Here is a 19,303-nt window from a genome sequence, read left to right as displayed (position 1 = left end):
TCTCTACACTTTGTTCTTTTAATCATCTAATTTGATCTTCCTTTCTGTCTCTACTGTGTCTGCCTTATCCTGATCTCTGTCGTAATTGCCTTGCCAGGCCTCTGAGCCATCTGTGTATAACAGATTCAGTGCACAAGAGTCCAGGTTCTAAAACTATTTCAGGAATGCATCTAGAATGGAATACAACATCAAATTACAAAATGTTTTCAAATTTTCTTAATTTATAAAAATACTTCCACTAAAATGAATTATAATTAATTAGAAATTCAGCATTTATAAATTGTATAAATTATCTACAATATATAAATTATCTATAATACAGTCAAATAGTCTTTATTTTGAACCAAATTAAGTAACTATAGAGCTACTATATAGGTTTTTATATGAATTAAAATTTATTTACTTAGAGAATATTTAGTATGGACTCTGTTGGGAATTTATGCTTAAGGATTTTTCTTTTATTGAGGTATAGTTGATGTATAATATTATATAAGTTTCAGGTGTACAACATAATGATTCACGAGTTTTAAAGGTTATATTCCTTTTATAATTATTATAAAATATTGGCTATATTCACTGTGTTGTACAATATATCTTTGTAGTTTATTTATTTTATAAATAGTTGTTTGCCCTTCTTAATCCCCATTCCCTATCCTGCGCCTCCCTGGTTCCCTCTGCCCACTGTTAATCACTAGTTTGTATATATATGAGTCTGTTTCCTTTTTGTTATATTCACTAGTTTGTTGTGTTTTTTAGACTTCACATATAAGTGATATCATACAGTATTTGTCTTTCTCTCTCTGACTTAATTTCACTTAGTATAATACCCTCAATTTCATCCATGTTGTTACAAATGGCAAAATTTCATCATTTTTTATGGCAGAGTAGTATTCCATTGTATATATACCACATCTTCTTTATATGTTCATCTGCTGATGGACACCTAGGTTGCTTCCATGTCTTGGATATTGTAAATAGTGCTGCTATGAACACTGGGGTGTCTGTGTTTTTTTGAATTAGTGTTTTCGTTTCTTTTATATATATAACCAGGAGTAGAACTGCTGGGCCATATGGTAGTTCTATTTTTAGTTTTTTTGAGAAACTCATACTGTTTTCCACAGTGGACGCACCAATTTACATTCCCACCGACAGTGTAGGAGTGTTCCCTTTTCTCCACATCCTTGTCAACATTTGTTATATATGTTCTTTTTGATGAGAGCCATTCTGACATATATGAGGTGATATATAATCACAGTTTTGATTTTCATTTCCCTGGTGATTAACGATGTTGGACATCTTTCCATGTGTTTGTTGGACATCTGTGTGTCTTCTTTGGAAAAATGTGTGTTCAGGTCTTTTGCCCATTTTTTAAATCGGGTTGTCTTTTTGATGTTGAGTTGTTTGAGCTGTTTATGCATTTTGGATATCAATCACTTGGTCACCTCATTTGCAAATATCTTCTAACATTAAGTAGGCTGTCTTTTCATTTTGTCAATGGTTTCCTTTGCTGTGCAACAACTTTGAAGTTTAATTAGGCCACATTTGTTTATTTTTGTTTTTATTTCCCTTGCTTTATGAGACAGATCTAGAAAAATATTGCTAAGATTTATGTCAAAGATTGTTACACCTATATTTTCTTCTAGGAGTTTTATGGTTTCCCATCTTACAATTAGGTCTTTAATCCATTCTGTGTTTATTTTTGTGTATGGTGTTTGAGAATGTCCTAATTTTATTCTTTTACATGTAGCTGTCCAGTTTTCCCAGCACCACTTATTGAAGAGAATGTCTTTTATCAATCATGCATTCTTGCCTCCTTTGTCATAGATTAATTCACCATAAGTGCCTGGGTTTATTTCTGGGCTTTCTACTCTGTTCCATTGATCAATGTGTCTGTTTTTGTGCAAGTACAATACTGATTTGATTACTGTAGCTTTGTAGTATAGTCTGAAGTCAGGGAGCATGATTCCTCCAGCTCTGTTCTTTCTCAAGATTGTTTTGGCTACTTTGGGTCTCTTGTATTTTCCATACAAATTTTAAAATTATTTGTTCTAGTTCTGCAAGAAAGGCCATTGGTGTTTTGATATGGATCACATTGAATCTGTAGATTCTCTTGGGTCCTTTTAACAATATTAATTGTTCCAATCCATGAACATGGCATGTCTGTACAACTGTTTGTGTCATCTTCAGTTTCTTTCATTGGTGTCTTATAGTTTTCTGAGTGCAGTTCTTTTACCTCCTTAGGTAGGTTCATTAATAGGTATTTTATTCTTTTTGATGCAATTGTAAATGGGATTCTTTCCTTAATTTCTCTTTCTGATAGTTCATTATTAGTGTATAGAAATGCAACAGATTTCTCTGTATTAATTTTGCATCTTGAAAGTTTACTGAATTTATTCATGAACTCTAGTAGTTTTTTGGTGACATCTTTAGGATTTTCTATGTATAGTATCATGTTATTTGCAAACAGTGACAGTTTTACTTCTTCCTTTCCAATTTGGATTCTTTTTATTTCTCTTCCTTCTCTAATTGCTGTGGCTAGGGCTTCCAATACTATGTTGCTTATTGTGGATATAGATGACTTTACTACTTTTGTCTTTTACCTTCCTATCAGCTTTGTGTTTGGATGATTTCCTACCTTTACTATATGTTTGCCTTTACCAATGAGCTTTTTCATATCTCCATTTTCATGTTTCTAGTTCTGGCCTTTTCTTTTTCAAGTAGAGAAGTTCCTTTAATATTTTTTATAAAGCTGGTTTGGTAGTGCTGAGCTTGCTTAGTTTTTGCTTCTAAGCTTCTGATCTCTTCAAATCTGAACGAGAGCCTTGTTGGGTAGATTATTCTTGGTTGTAGGGTTTTCCCTTTCATCATTTTATTTTTTTAAAGTTTTTTTTATTATTATTTATTTTGGCTGGGTCGGGTCTTAGTTGCGGCACGTGGGACCTTCTTTGAGGCATACAGGATCTTTCATTGTGGTGTGCAGGCTTTTCTCTAGTTGTAGCATGCAGGTTTTTTCTCTTCTGTAGTTGTGGCACACAGGCTCCAGGGCACATGGGTTCTGTAGTTGTGGTGCATGGGTTCCAGAGTGCGTGGGCTCTGTAGTTTGCAGCATGCAGTCTCTCTAGCTGAGGTGCACAAGCTCAGTAGTTGTGGCACGCAGGCTTAGTTGCCCCATGGCATGTGGGATCTTAGTTCCCTGAACAGGGATTGAACCCACGTCCCCTGCATTGTAAGGCAGATTCTTTACCACTGGACCACCAGTGAGGTCCCTCATCATTTTAAATATATCATGGCACTCCCTTTTGTCCTGCACAGTTTCTGCTGAAAAGTCAGATGATAGTCTCATGGAAGTTCCTTTGTATGTTACTTGTTGCTTTTCCCTTGCTACTTTTAATATTCCCACTTTATCTTTAATTTTTGCCATTTTAATTACAATGTCTCTTGCTGTGGTCCTCTTTGGATTGATTCTATATTGGACTCGCTGCACCTCCTGGACTCTGATGTGTGTTTCCTTTCCCAGGTTAGGGAAGTTTTCAGCTATGATGTCTTCAATTATGTTCTCAGCCTCTTTCTCTCTCTATTCTTCTTCTGGGACCCCCATCATGCAAATATTAGTGCACTTGATGTTGACTCAGAGGTCTCTTAAACTGTCCTCATTTCTTTACATTCTTTTTCTTTTTTTTTTCTGTTCGGCCTTAGTGATTTCCACTACTCTGTTTTTCAGCTCATTGATCCATTCCTCTGTATCATTTAGTCTACTATCGATTTCTTCTAGAGTATTTTTCATTTTAGTTTTTTATTCTTCATCTCTGTTTGGTTGTTCTTTATAGTGTCTAACTCTTTGTTAAAAAATTCTAACTTCTCACTCTGTACATCTATTATTCTCCCTAGTTCTTTGATTATCTTTACAATGACGACCCTGAACTCTTTCTTGAGTAGGTTGCCTATCTCCACTTCACTTAGTCCTCCCTCTGGGGTTTTGTTTTGTTCCTTGTTTGGAACATATTCTTCTGTCACCTCATTTTTCCTAACTTGCTATTTTTCTTTTTACGTACCCGGTAGGTTGATTACATTCCCAGCCTTGGACAAGTGGCCTGTTGTTCAATGTGGTCTATGCATCCTGTCAGTTCTAGGGTTATCTCTATGAGGGCTGTGTGGGTCTTTCTGTTGTGCTGGGCTGACTATATGAGCAGTCTGGTAGGATTGGTTGGTCCCTGATCCAGTTGGTTGCCTTGTCCTGCCTTATGTGAACATTCCCAGTGGCTGGTTGGCAGGACTGTGTCACAAGACAGCAGATTGCAGAACCCCAGGGGCCCCAGGGCTAGTGCTGGGTTACTGGTGGGTGGAGTCAATTCCAGGAGACCTCAGGGCTGTTGTTCACCCACTGATGGGCAGAGCCAGGTCCCGGGGTCTGGGTGCAGGGTCCAGGGGTCCTAGAACTGGTGTTGGATCACTGGTAGGTGGTGTCAGTTCCTGACACTGTTGGCTGTGAGACCTGGGGTTTCTTGAAGGGAGTCTTAAGGCAGCTTGTCTGCTAGTGGGTGTGGTTGTATCCATGCACAGTTAGTTGCTTGGCCTGAGGTGTCCCAGCACTGGTGCCTACAGACTGTTGGACCAGGGCAGGGCTGGGTCCTGGGGTTAATAACCTAGAGGAAGGATTCCAAAATGACACTTGAAGCACCAGTCTCCACAAGGTAGAAAGAGCTCCCAGAATAGCTGCCCCAGTGTCTGTGTCCCTGGGGTGAGCTGCAGTTGCCTCCTGCCTCTCCAGGAGAATCTCCAAGATCAGCAAGTAGGTCTGACCTAGGCTCCTATAAAATTATGGCTTTCACCCTGGGCCTTGGAGCCAGAGCTTGTCAGATTGTGTGGGTGCTCCTCAAAAGTGAAATCTCTATTTCTTCAAGCCCTCTGAGACTCCCAAAAGGAAGCCCCACTGGCCTTTGCAACCAAATGTTCTGGGAACTCATCTTCCTGGTGCAGGACCCCTATGCTGGGGAACCTGATGTGGGGCTTGGACATTTCACTCTTTTGGAAGAACCCCTGCAATGTAATTATTCTCCTGTTTGTGGGTGGCCTACTTGGGGACATGGGGCTTGACTATATCACAACTTCACCCCTCTTACCCATCTTATTGTGATTCCATTTTTTATCTTTAGTTGCAGAAGATCTTTTTCGGTAGGTTCTTGTCTTTTTCATCGATGGTTGTTTTCCAAATAGTTGTGATTTTGGTGTGCCTGTAAGAGAAGGTGAGCCCGGGGTCTTTCTACTGTGCCATCTTAGCCATCTTTTAATTGAATTCTATATTTAAGACTTAATAATCCCCTGTTTTAGCATAAAATTTAAACCAACCTTCTTTTGGGAACAATCCATCCAACAAATTACAACAGAAAATAATGCCACCTATTTCTCTCACTGCATTTCCCACTATGGACATATACTCAGAATCAAAACACACAGCATTTTATGTAGTTGAGTTTCCAGGGAGAAGGTGCAACAGTGCCTAAAGCCATAATTTGTAATAGCATACTAAAAAATATTCATCAACCACAAATGGAACTCAAATTATCTGCATAACAAAACTCAAAATACCTGTAAGTTAGAGGTAGTTCAGAAGGTAATAAAGGCAGTTGACAGATACTTCATCAAATGTTCCCTCTGCAGACCTGTCGAGTCTTTTCAAAGATAAAATCATCCTGTTGCTAGATTTGGCAGGTCAATTCAGAGACAACATCCTGGTGTATTTTCTTATACTGATTGATAGGAATTTAAAAGTGACCACACATTTTCCAGAAAAATATATGTTTGCTTACAATGCCATTTATGATCCAATACAGATTTTCATTTTTTTAATGTAAGTGCTAAAGAAGAATAAAAGTTATGCTGGTTTGCTCTGAAGAAGTTTTTTGTTTGGAAAATATTTTAAAATCCATTTACAGCTTTAAACTGAAAAAGTAATATAAATCTTATAAACCATTTTTAAAGATTCATAATTATTACATATCACTGAGAAATTAATTTAAAAATCATAAGAAGTAGTCTATTAAACAAAGCTCTAGCCAGGAGAGACTGGTAAATATGATGGGGAGGTGGTTATATTTTTTTCTACCTTTTCATAATATAAGAGTATGGGTTATGTATCATCTCAAATCCTTTAGAGGAAATTATAAGGAATTTCAAGCAGATTACCATTAATGTATGACTAAATATACAGTTGACCCTTAAACATAGGTTTGAACTGTATGGGTCCACTTACATGTGGATTTTTTTAAATAGTAAATACGACAGTACTACACAATCTTCAGTTGTTTACATGCATGGATGTGGTACAACAGATGCAGAGGAATTGCATATTTGGAGGGCCGACTATAAGTTATATACAGATTTTTGATTGTGAGGAGGGTCAGTGCCCCCAACCCCCACATGTTCAAGAGTCAACTGTATTAAGTGAACTAATTAATAAATACGTGAAATACAGAAAGGTGGTCTCAGAGAACGAGAACAAAAGATAAGGGGAAAACAAGAGATGACATAGCCTTAAAACTATCTTAAAAGAATAGGTCTCCAAGTGTGATCACTGGGACAGTAGCACAAGCACCAACTGGAAACTTGTTAGGCATGCAAATTCTCAGGATCCTCCCCAAACCTTCTGAACCCAGAACTCTAAGTTTGTGAATCTATAATCTGCGTCTTTAAAATGTATTTAGGGGATTCTGAAGCATGGTAAAGTTTGAGAAGCACTACCTTAAGATCACCTTCTGTGGATCCTAATATCGCTTATACAAAGTAGAACTCATGATCCCTCATTAAAATCCTATCCTTGCGGAAACCTTACATTTATGTGTGCCTCTATCGCCTAATTGTACATTTTTGGCAACAGTCATCATGATTATATCCAACTCATTGAACAGCTGAATATGCCTAATAAAATACCTACAAACATGAAGATTGATCTCACTTTATACTCACAGCCACTAAGGTCAAGTGGGTCTTTAGTGCAGCTCCAAAATCCTACTTCATAACCCAGCCCATTCACTCTTCTATTCCCCTAGACTATCCCAAGCCTTCTCTTCATTCCACTCCAGATCTCTTCTCTCATTTTCACTATAATTGGATAACCACATTTCCTATTTATGGAGAAAACAGAAATGATCAGAATAGGATTTGTACTTGATGATACCACCATTTTTAACAATTTGCATTTGCCCAATTACTCTCCTGTCTCTCCTGCTCCAATGAAAGAACTATGTGTGCTCCTAGTTAAGGCAGTGGCTACTCTTGCACTTTTGGTCCCATCTTCTCTCACCTCGTCAAGGACAGAACTCCAATACAACCCCTCTATCTCTTGTATCATTTTATTTTCCTCTTTACAGAACATTTTTATGAGCATAAAACATCTTATGATTTCTTCCATTAAAAAAAAAAACCCTCTCTCTTGACCCCATAGGATCTGTTCCCATGTCCTCAAATCGTTATTGTCATCTTTTATTTTTCTCTTCCTTTTCTGCTTAGTCACACTGTCTTCTTGGTGGTTCCTCGAGTACTTCAGGCACACTCAAACCTGAGTCTTTGCTCTTAGCTGTATCCTTTGACTGGGATTTTCTTTCCCCACACAATTGCTTGGTTAACTGCCTCATCTCTTCAAGGCTCACTTTATCTGTGAGATCTACTTGGACAACCTTAATTAATAGTGTGCCATCATCCTGACCCCTGGTACTTCTGCATCCTCTTACTTATATACATTTTCCTACAGCATGTAGTGTGTTCTAAAACTATGCAATTTACTTATTTATTATTCCATTAAAATTTAAGATAGAATATAAGGTCTAAGGTAGAAAAATATCTGTTTTATTACTTACGTATCCCATATCTGGAACAAGGACTGAACTCTTGCATGTTTAAGTATTTGTTGAATTAATTAATGCAAATAAATGAATACACTAACCTCAGGATGCTTTTTAACACTTAACATTAACGGAAAATGCAGACTATAGAGAACTTTGAGTTGAAACACATATTTGAAGAATAAGAATTATTTTACATCCAGAAATGTTCAGGTTAAAAGGAGATAGTGTTTTACTGTTTTTATGGTGTTTTGTGGTGGTTCATCTCTCTTGATAAATTTTCTCAAGGCTGTCTTTACCATTTTAATTGTTCCCAGAAATGTGAAGGGAAAGGAATTCTGGGAAATGTAGTTTCAAATTATCTAATTTCACATAGCATGAAAGATCCACAGTCCACATCTTAACAACTGGATATCCATACTAGACATCTTCTCTTAACTATTCTTAACGTCCCAAAACAGGCGGTATTTAAGTTGTTTCCACATCACACAATGCAATTATTCCTTTTACAATTTGAAAAAAAGTGCTCATTCAACTCCCTAGATGAGGATACAAAGGCTGGTATATCATTTATTTGTCCTTGGTTGAAGTTTGCATCCACTTTCAACTAAGTCACAAACACTTTGTTATCCTAAATCCTGATATATTATGTCAATCCTTATGAAAACATTTTATTTCAGCTGATAAAGCAGTGAAATAGAGGAAGAAAACAATTACTGAATATATACACTGATGTATTTATATAAAAATAAAGAAGAAACTATTATAACTATTACATTCCTCATTTCATATTTTATTGCTGGTATTTATGTCTGCTTTTTCCACTGTCCATTCCATATTCCCTTTACCTTCAGCAAGCAATCGCCTGTTGTGATTCCTTGCATTGTTTGGTGTATAACACTTTATTCTGAGGGTATGGGATCATAGTGGTCCTACCTGCCCTGAGTTGTAATCATTGTCATTACATTTTATTACAGGACATGGGTTTCCTGAGAGGTGTCTCACGGGCTATCCTTCATTCCAGACATGCCTCTCCTTTCTCCCATTGTGTAGTGGCAACCTAATTTCTCTTTGAAAGTAAGGGATAATCAGTAATTCGCTTTCCTGCCTGTTGGTTTACTGGAATGAGAGTCCAAAGAAGGCATATGCCAATCTCACCCTCCAGTTTAATGAAAGCATTGCCATGTCCCCCACTGAAAGCATTTTTCACAATGAAACAAAGACTTGGATATCTGCAGAAAGTAGTGTCATGAAAATCGAAAATAAGATATTTGCTGTTCAGTCACTGAGGGTAATGATGGGAGAATTTTCTCCCATTTCATCTTTTTAAGTCCTGGACCTGTGACCACTTCTTATGGGGTAAAGAGCACCATATATCGGTTGTTGGTTTAGAATATAGACATACGTTGGATTACATTATCCCAAACCTGGAATATATCGCCATCCACTTGCACAGTATTTGAATTTTCAAAAGGCTATTCGTAATTCTACTGGGACAGCTATGTCAGTGTGAGAATGAATATGGAAAGAACAGTCAATTCCATGAGCATGCATTCATTGTTAAACTTCATCTTATATAAAATGAGTCCCCTGGTTAGAAGCAATGCAGTATAGAATATGATAAGGGTGAGCAGGTCATTCTGTAACTACATGAATGATGGTTTGGGCAGAGCATTGAGAGCAGGGAAGGTAAATTCACGTACAGGAAAACTGCCTCTTCTATGGTGGGTATTCTCAGCGTAGGCAACCTGCCTCAGGTAGCCAGAAGAATCCCTTGGAGAAGGATGCCATATTGGAGTCTCAGTGTGACCACCGAGTGTGGACACAACTGCCAACTTGCTGTTGGCAAGTCACACACTCAACAGTAGGTATTGTTTAATGAGCCCATGCATAACTTAGTCCCTGCTGTCATACCCACTTTGTTCACAAGCCAATTTTGTGAGGATAGAATGGTTGGGAAAAGGTTGAATGATGTCTACAGAACAGAACATTTTTTACTCACCTAATTACTAAGATCCTCTTCTGCTGAGATTGCTCCTTGGTGAACATTTATGTTGAGCATATATATCTTCACATTCTGTGTGCATTTGGAGAAGTCAACCCATACTTTTATTCAGCAAAAATCCTTGTCTCTAATTTCCTAATTGTATCTTTTCTGAGTTACCCACTTTTCAGCCAAACAATTCTCCACTTCTTATCAATCAGTGTAGGTCAGTATATTTATCAGTCTCTCCTTCCATTCAGGAGAAATGAACAATCTAGTGCACAGCTCAAAAGTCTGCCCACTGGGAATATTTTCCTAAAGTTTTGTTCTTTAGAAGCATCCTTGTGTGGGGTGTGGTATTTCAGCCATCCACTTCACCTGCAGCCAGTGTATCTTCAAAATCATATGTAAAGTATGCCCACCTTTTATTTCTTCCCAAGTCAGCTGGTCATAGTAAATTCCCAATGAAAACGTAGGTGTAGACTGAGTGAGAGGAGGCAATGTAGTAGCAATAAGTTCCATGGGCATGTGGGTACTTGTTCTTAAACATGCTTATACCACTAGAACCTTCTTGATCCTATTATTATACATACCACATCCATTTGATCCTGGAGTGCTTCATGCAAGCCCAACTTCATGGCACACTGGGCCGACCACGACATGAAACCAAGGACTTATGCGGTGTCCTCCATAAGCCTCTCAGTGGTGGGCCACATGAATTTGGGTTTCTAGGAATTAGTAACTGTTGAGAGCCAATATCTAGTCACCCTCCCAATGTCTGATTATGTCCCTTTACCTAATGCTCAGTCACTCTGGCACATGGTTTCACGTACCTTTGGATAAAAGCAAAAATTTCACAATATAAACATTTTATAGTATAGCAGGAGCCTTCCTCAAGGATCAGCTAGCTGAAATCAGTGACCTCCACTGGTTAGACTATTGTGATTACTGCTACTACTCTACCACCTATTAGGATAACCCTGTGCATTTTTCCTTGGGCAATTAAATACCATAGCTTGGTCACTAACATCCTAAAATACCGTCTTCCCCAGTGAATTACGGGAACCCAGTGGACTGGATATACTTACCCCGGTGCCTTTCCTGACCAAACAGAGAATAACCACCACAGAGCTTTGTAACAATGCCAGGCTCCCCTCACAAATGTTCTTATGTCTTATAGTATTTCTTATAGCTTTGGTAAAGGTAATAACCTCTGGACACTCTCCTATGACCAGGTAGGGAGTGAATGAGCAGTTTTCACGTGATAAACCTGCTCTAGTGTGCCAACCTCACTGTACCTTTGGGTAATTCCTTTCACAGGAAGTTCTGCCATTTCTTTTTTTTTTAAATGAATTTTATTTCTCTTGGCCACACAATGCAGCATTTGGGATCTTAGCTGCCTGGTCAGGGATGGAACCCACGTCCCCTGCTTTGGAAGCACGGAGTCTTAACCACTGGACCACCAGGGAGTTCCCTCTGCCATTTCCATTTGATTCAGTGTAGGTCTTCATTGAGTCCATGTTTCAGTCACACAGCCTAAAAACTCTTAGTCTCTCCCAATTGCTGGAGTTAATACAGTGAATCCAGAATATCCACCAACAAATATGATGTGATCCAACATTATTTTATTTCATCCTCATTCACCCTTAGAAAGCATTGATATAAACTGGAAAAATCTTACACTCTTTTGAGTCTTCTCCCAGGATTAAATTTATAACTTACCACCTGGGGCCTTCAGTTATGAATCTAATTTATTTCTAGAAGCTGTGAGAGGTGGTGGGCATAGTCCTTAGGAAAATCAGCAATTCCCTTGATGATGGTTGGTTCTTCAGGCAAGGGAAGACCATGCTCTTCCAGGGAGGAAAGCTTGTTTCTGCAGATAAGGCTTAGCAGAATTAGGAAGTCCAAATGCCTATTTTTATAAGAATTCACACATACACCTATATCCCATTTTTTAGTGTCCCACTCCTGTCTAATCAATGCCTTAACTTTAACATAATAGTACTCCTGAAATTGTAAATTCAATTTGCATTGCAATTTAACTGCCTATAAGATTAAGCTGTGGCTTTGGCTTTCATAATCTCTGTGTCTACAAAGGATAAGGATTTATTTTAGAGTCATCACAAATTTTTTCTGATCACTTTCCCAGACCTCTAGTTGTGGATTTAAAGCCCTGAACAAATTATTCTTCTTTTTCCTGTAAGTACTGCTGTACAATTAGAAACAACCAATGAATTACATTACACTCCTTATTTTCACTAAAATATTTCCAGTGGTAACTATTTTGTTACTTTAAGCCTTGCCTCCTACAGACATTTTATTACAAGAGGTTAATTTAAGTATGATAATGTAAGTGAATGTTTATCATAGGTTTCCATGGGCTACCAGCCCACTTGACCATGCCAACAGTTGCATTTATGCCATTGGATCTAATCGTATCAGAGAAATATTTCAGAGGACACTTCTTGAAGGTTGTGTTTCTTGGAACCACTTGCAGGACTAGTGATTGATCAAGGATGCAAAAATAATATGTGTGATACAAAGTTAAGCTATGTTGTTGTAATTAGCCTTTCCATAATTGTGGGAGCATGCAACACATTTGTATGGCAGGCTCTTGCCTCTCCACTTAAGAGTGAGTCTGAAGTAACTGGAGGGTAAGATGTCAGTAAAATGCTGGATGTGAAGTGGAGGAGAGCAAGGACACATAATAACCCATGAGGACAACCCACAATCCATGAGTGTAAATGCCAACCTTGATGAAAGAAGCTGTCACCTTGCCATTATTCTGCACACACCATGCCTGGACCAGAATTGGAATCTATGAAAGAGGAAATCTGGAAGGAGCTGAGGACCTGTGGGCTTGGGTGCAGCCCACACCAACAAAGTGACCAGCAGGTAAGTGACAATGTACCTGAGACACTGTGGCAACAGGTATCCTTCACCAACCTTCACAGTAAAATGGCTGCTGCTTCACTTCCACCTTCCAAATCCTGCACGCATTTCTTCTGTTGTCAACTGTCATTCAGATCCATGCAGGAATGTGGTTTCTGGCAAAAGTAATTCTAATTTAACTAAGTTGATGGAGTACAAATCCTCCACAACCCACATCAGACATCAAGGCCCACCTTCCATAATTCAAACACCTTCAAAGGCAAAATCTTGTCTATTAGCAAATCTTTGTCACACAGTCTAATGAATAAAACACACAAGACCTTGAATAGATGTGCATTATATATTTACATAAACTTAAAAAGTGGATAGAACTGGAGTAGCCAGTGAAAAGGGGATACATTTTTAGAGTGAATACATTGAGATGAGTAGAGAGTGAAAATGACAAAATGCAAAACGTGTTTGAGAATCAGTGAGCATATAAATTCAGTCAGAGGTAGAGTTAATATAGAGAATAAAGGAACATGATTTTGGAAATATAGTTTAAAAAACAAATCGTGAATGACTTTCAATGACAAACCTTGGAATGTTGAACCAATGTATGCCATAGTTTAATGGATATGCAATATCTTTCAAACACAGTTTGATTTAAACATTTCTGCATTCATGAATAAATATGCCTTCTCAATCAAAAGACATTAGAAGTTCCTTTATCCAGTATTAATTAAGCCTGGGAGATTTGTTTTTGCGTATCTTTTAAATGGCAACATGATTTTTAAGCCTTCTATGTATGCTCTGGGATTTTGGTTTTGCTAATATACTCATAACAGATGTTAAATTCTTCTTTATTCTTTTTTCTAGTCCTCATTGGAGAGGTTATAATTCAATTTCAAGTAATAATTTATAAAATACTTTCTGTCTAGAGAATTTCACATATTTGTATCTAATGCCTTAAAATATTTAGATGTTTCAATTAACATAGTGATACACAAACAAATAATATCATTTAAATCACAATCATTTGATTCCATCTCCATATTACTAACAGAGATCAATTTATTTTAAAGATATCTATAGTGTTTTCTTATTTTCATGAGTTCTCAAGGATAGTTGCCCAATATTCTTCCATTTTGTACACTTTTTAAAGCCAACATTTAGAGTCATTCTCCAATTGAAATCACCACTAAGACCACCACACCAACCTCAGTAAAGGCTATCTTTCTTCACTAAGCTCCTAGCCAAGGAGGCTTTCCTTGACTATCCAGAAATTTCTAAAACCAGTTTGAACTTTTAAGGATGCTTTTGTGAAAGCATAGAAGAAGCCCTCTGTGCTTATCAATAGCTTATTTATTTCCAGATCCATTTCTTGTCTTCCTCCTGCAAGTTATATTTCAAAGCCTTCCTTGCTCACTGGCTTCCTGATAGATTGGGTCAACAGAAGGCAATTGTAGAAGATTTGAAGGAAGGAATGAGGGGAGGAAGAAAACTAGAGCAATAAAGAGAAACCAAGGATATTTCTCCTCATTTCTCTCTGCTTCCAGCGATGGGTGGCTTCCTGTGATTTCGGTGCCATTGGCCTGACTCTGCTTTCATGGCACTGGCCCCTGCAGGGTACCACTGCTTTGGTTCAAGCTCAATCCAGAATTCTGTGGTTTCTCATTTTCTCTCTGTGTACCCCCTGCCCAAGGAATGGCGACATCATCTACAGCTAATCTCTGGGGTACACTACTATTTATTAGTCAAAACCTCAGCTTCTCCAACAACCTAATTTTTTAGGTTTAACTAATTCCTTGAATTAAATTCCCTAGACTTGAGATGTCTGGAGTAGTCTCCATTTTCCTAAGTAGACCTTCACTGATATACACTCTTATCTGACAATAATTAGAGTAAAATATAGATTTTTTTCTGGGTGAGAACCACTCCGCTATCCTTTATATTTAAGCTCTGCATCTTCTGTAAACCATTACAGCAAACACAATTTAATAGAAATGAACACACTAGTCCAAGTTCAGATGTATAAAACAAACATTTTTCTAATGAGTGTCATAATTTTCACAGGCATAGTTTATGTTATTAAACAGAATAGTCATCCTAGTCTTAAATATCTGTTCTGGGATTACTTTACTTCATGCAGCTTCTCACAATGGATAGACACTTTCCTTATATGGGCATAATTAAGGGCTCACTAAAGTGTTTTCTGTTTCAGATCCACCTCTAGAAGAAAATAACTCCTAAAGGAAAATCTCATTTTGATCCAAAAAAAAAAATAGCTTATGACAATTTGGATCATTACATTTTTTGTCCTGCCTCTTAAACAAAGCAACAAAACAAAAACACACTGTCAAAAAAGCCCTCAGTAGGGCCATATCTCTTGTGCCCATGGTCGCTGGCTTCCCTGTGCATCTGGCACTGCCAGGGCTCCTGCAATCCAAGCAGTCATACCAGCTCTGTGCCCTATCCTCACTGGGGCAGACCCAAGAGCTCCAAGGCAGCCTCAGGACCAGACTCCTGTGGGTGGACCACACACAGAATGGTGGATAAAACCAAAGCTGAACCCCAGGGACAGGGTGACTGAGGAGGAAGAAGAATGAAAATCTTTCCATCAGCTGTACAAGCTGCAGATTAAATCCCCGTGACCAGCTGGGTAGACCCTGTGTCTATGGAATATCTGAGTAGACAATGAGTGTTTCCACAAAGGAAAACTGTCTAGCTGTGGCAGCTGTGGACTTTGGGGGCAGCAATGCAATATTTGGGCCAGATCAGAGTCTGAGTGGTCCCCACAAGGCCTACAGCAGGTCCAGAGACCAGTCCAGAGACCAGCCCAGGGGCAGAGGAGGGCCTCTTGGGGAGGCAGAGGTGGACTGTGCCTCATGGCATGTGCAAGGACACTTAACAGCTGAGACCCCATGGAAACCTAATTATTACTATTAATTTTATTATGTTTTGATCCATTCTGTTGTGGGTTCTTGCTTTTTGTTGTTGTTTTTTGACTTTCTTTTTGTTTGTTTGTTTGTTGTTTTAATATATTTTTTTAATTTAGTCTTTTGGGATCTTTGTGTTTTATGACAATTTAAATTTTTTTATATATTTTTATTTTTACTTTGCTTTCCTGTTGTTCTGTGCTCTTTTCCCATTTTTGTCTTTCTTTTCTTTAATATGTATATTTTTTATATTTCCATTTCTACTTTGCTTTTCTGTTGTCCTATGTTTTTACCCTTTTTATTTTATTTTATTTTATTATTTTTGTCAGTTTGTTCTGTTTCCTTGCTTTATTCTTCAGTTGGCACACCTGCTTTGGTTTTGTTTTTAGGTTTAGTGTTTTTGTTAGTTTTGATCCTAACTGTTTGATTTAGTTTTTGAATTCTTCTATTTGCCTGGTTATTCTCATTCTTTTTGTTTTATTTGGTTCTGTTTTTTTTTTTCTTTTGCATGTGTGTGTTTCCTTGTTTCTGTTTTTGTTTGTTTGATTTTGCTTTTACAATTTCTCTGGGATTTTTTTTGTCTTTTTTAAAATACCTTTTCTATTTTATTTTTTTATATTTCTATTTATATGTGGCTTTTCTGTTGCTCTGTCTTCTTTTCCTATGCTCTTTTTCTTTTTTTATTAATCAATTTTTCGATTTGTTTTGTTTCTTTGCCTCATTCTTCAGTTGGCACTCTGCTTTGGTTTTGATTTTGGTTTTGTGTTTTTTCAGTTTTCAATTGTCTGATTTTGTTCTTGGGTTCTTTTGTTTGTCTGGTTGTTCTCTTGCTTTTTGTTTTATTTGTTTCTGTTTTTGTTTCCTTTGTATGTATGCGTGTTTCCTTGTTTCTGTTTTTGTTTGTTTGATTTTACTTTTTACCATTTGTCTGGGGTTTTGTTAGTCTTTTTTTTTTTTAGTCCCCTTTATTAACAGGACAACTGACTTGCGGGGTCATAGTTCCTTGACTGGAAGTCAGGCCTGAGGCTCTGGGGAGGGAGTACCGAGCCCAGGACTCTGGACCACTAGAAAATTCCCTGCCCCAGGGAAGATTAATCACCGAGAGTTTTCACGGAGGCCTCTATCTGTATCCAAGACACGGTTCCACCCAACGGCCAGCAGCTCACAGTGCAAGATGCCTCACACCAAACAACAAGACAGGAACACAAACCCAACCATCAACACACAGACTACCTAAAGTCAGAGTAAGCTCACAGACACCCCAAAACACAACACCTGACATGGCCCTGCTCTTCAGAGGGAAAAGACTCAGATCCACCCACCTGAATGCAGCCACCATTCCCTCGCATCAGGATGCCTATGAAAGCCACTGGACAAACCTCACCACAGAAGGCAGATAACAGAAGCAAAAGGAACTACGACCCTGCAGCCTAGGGAAAGGAGATGTCAAGTACTGTAAATTAGACAAAATGAGAAGACTGAGAAATAGCTTGCAGGCAAAGGAGGAAGATAAAGACACACGTGACCAAATAAATGAAGAGGAAATAGGTAGCTACCTGAAAAAGAATTCAGAGTAATGATAATAAAGATGATTCAAAATCTCAGGAATAGAATAAAGAAAATACAGGAAACATTTAACAAGGACCTAGAAGAACTAAAGTGCAAACAAACAGTAATGAAAAAAACAATAACTGAAATCAAAAGTACGCTAGAAGGAATCAATAGCAGAAAAACTGAGGGAGAAGAAAGGAGAAGTGAGCTGGAAGACAGAAGGGTGGAAATAACTACTGCACAGCAGAATAAAGAAAAAAGAATGAAAAGAATGGAGGACCATCTCAGAGACTTCTGGGACAATATTAAGCATGCTAACATTCCAATTATAGGCATCTCAGAAGAAAAGAACAAAAGAAAGGGTCTGAGAAAATATTCGAAGAGATTATAGTCAAAAACTTCCCCAACATGGGAAAAGAAATAGTCAATCAAGTCCAGGAAGTTCACGGAGTCCCATACAGGGCAAACCCAAGGAGAAACACACCAAGACACATATTAATCAAACTAACAAAATTAAACACAAATAAAAAAATATTAAAAGCCACAAAGGAAAAGCAACAGATAATATACAAGGGAATCCCCATAAGGTTGACAGCTGATCTTTCAGCAGAAACTCTATAGGACAGAAGGTAGTAGCAAGACATATTTAAAGTGATGAAAGGGAAAAATCTAAAACTAACATTACTCTACCCAGCAAGGATCTCACTCAAATTCAATGGAGAAATCAAAAGCTTCACAGACAAGCCAAAGTTAAGAGAATTCAGAGCCAACAAACCAGCTTTACAACAAAGGCTAAATGAATTTTTCTAGGCAGGAAACATAAGAGAAGGCAAAGACCTACAAAAACAAACCCAAAATAATTAAGAAAATGGCAATAGGAACGTACATATCCATAATTACCTTAAATGTAAATGAATTAAATGCTCCACCAAAAGACACAGACTGGCTGAATGGATACAAAAACAAGATCCATAAATATGCTGTCTACAAGAGACCCACTTCAGACCTAGGGACACATACAGACTGAAAGTGAGGGGATAGAAAAAGACATTGCATGCAAATGGTAATCAGAAGAAAGCTGGAGTAGCAATACTCAAGTAAGACAAAATAGACTTTAAAATAATGACTATAATAAGAGACAAGGAAGGACGCTACATAAAGATCAAGGGATCAATCCAAGCTGAAAAAACAGTTGTAAATATCTATGCACCCTACATAGGAGCACCTCAATACATAAGACAAATGATAACAGCCATAAAAGGGGTAATTGACAGTAACACAATAATAGTAGGGTACTTAAACACCCCACTTACACCAAAGGACAGATCATCCAAAATGAAAATAAATAAGGAAACACAAGCTTTAAATGACACATTATATCTAATGGATTTAATTGATATTTACAGGACATTACATCCAAAAACAACAGAATACACTTTTTTCTCAAGTACACATGGAACATTCTCCAAGTTAGATCACATCTTGGGTCACAAATCAAGCCTCAGTAAATTTTAGAAAACTGAAATCATATCAAGCATCTTTTCTGACCACAACACTATGAGAAGAGAAATCAATTACAGGGAAAAAAATGTAAAAAACACATAGAGGCTAAACAATATGCTACTAATAACCAAGAGATCACTGAAGAAATCAAAGAGGAAATCAAAAAATACCTAGAACAAATGACAATGAAAACACAACAACCCATAACCTATGGGACACAGCAAAAGCCGTTCTAAGAGGGAAATTTATAACAATACAATCCTACCTCAAGAAACAAGAAAAATCCCAAATAAACAACCTAACCTTACACCTAAAGCAACTAGAGAAAGAAGAAGAAGAAAAAAAAAACAAAAAAAAACCCAAAGTTAGCAGAAGGAAAGAAATCATAAAGATCAGATCAAAAATAAAAAGAAATGAAGGAAACAATAGTAAAGATCAATAAAACTAAAAGCTGGCTCTTTGAGAAGGTAAACAAAACTGATAAACCATTAGCCAGAATCATCAGGAAAAAAAGGGAGAAGACTCAAATCAACAGATTTAGAAATGAAAAAAGAGAAGTAAAAACTGACACCACAGAAATACAAAGGATCATGAAAGGCTACTACAAGCAACTATAT

Source organism: Balaenoptera ricei, chromosome 5, assembly GCF_028023285.1.
Source record: "Balaenoptera ricei isolate mBalRic1 chromosome 5, mBalRic1.hap2, whole genome shotgun sequence".
Taxonomy (NCBI): domain Eukaryota; kingdom Metazoa; phylum Chordata; class Mammalia; order Artiodactyla; family Balaenopteridae; genus Balaenoptera; species Balaenoptera ricei.
Note: the sequence above shows the minus strand (reverse complement) of the source record.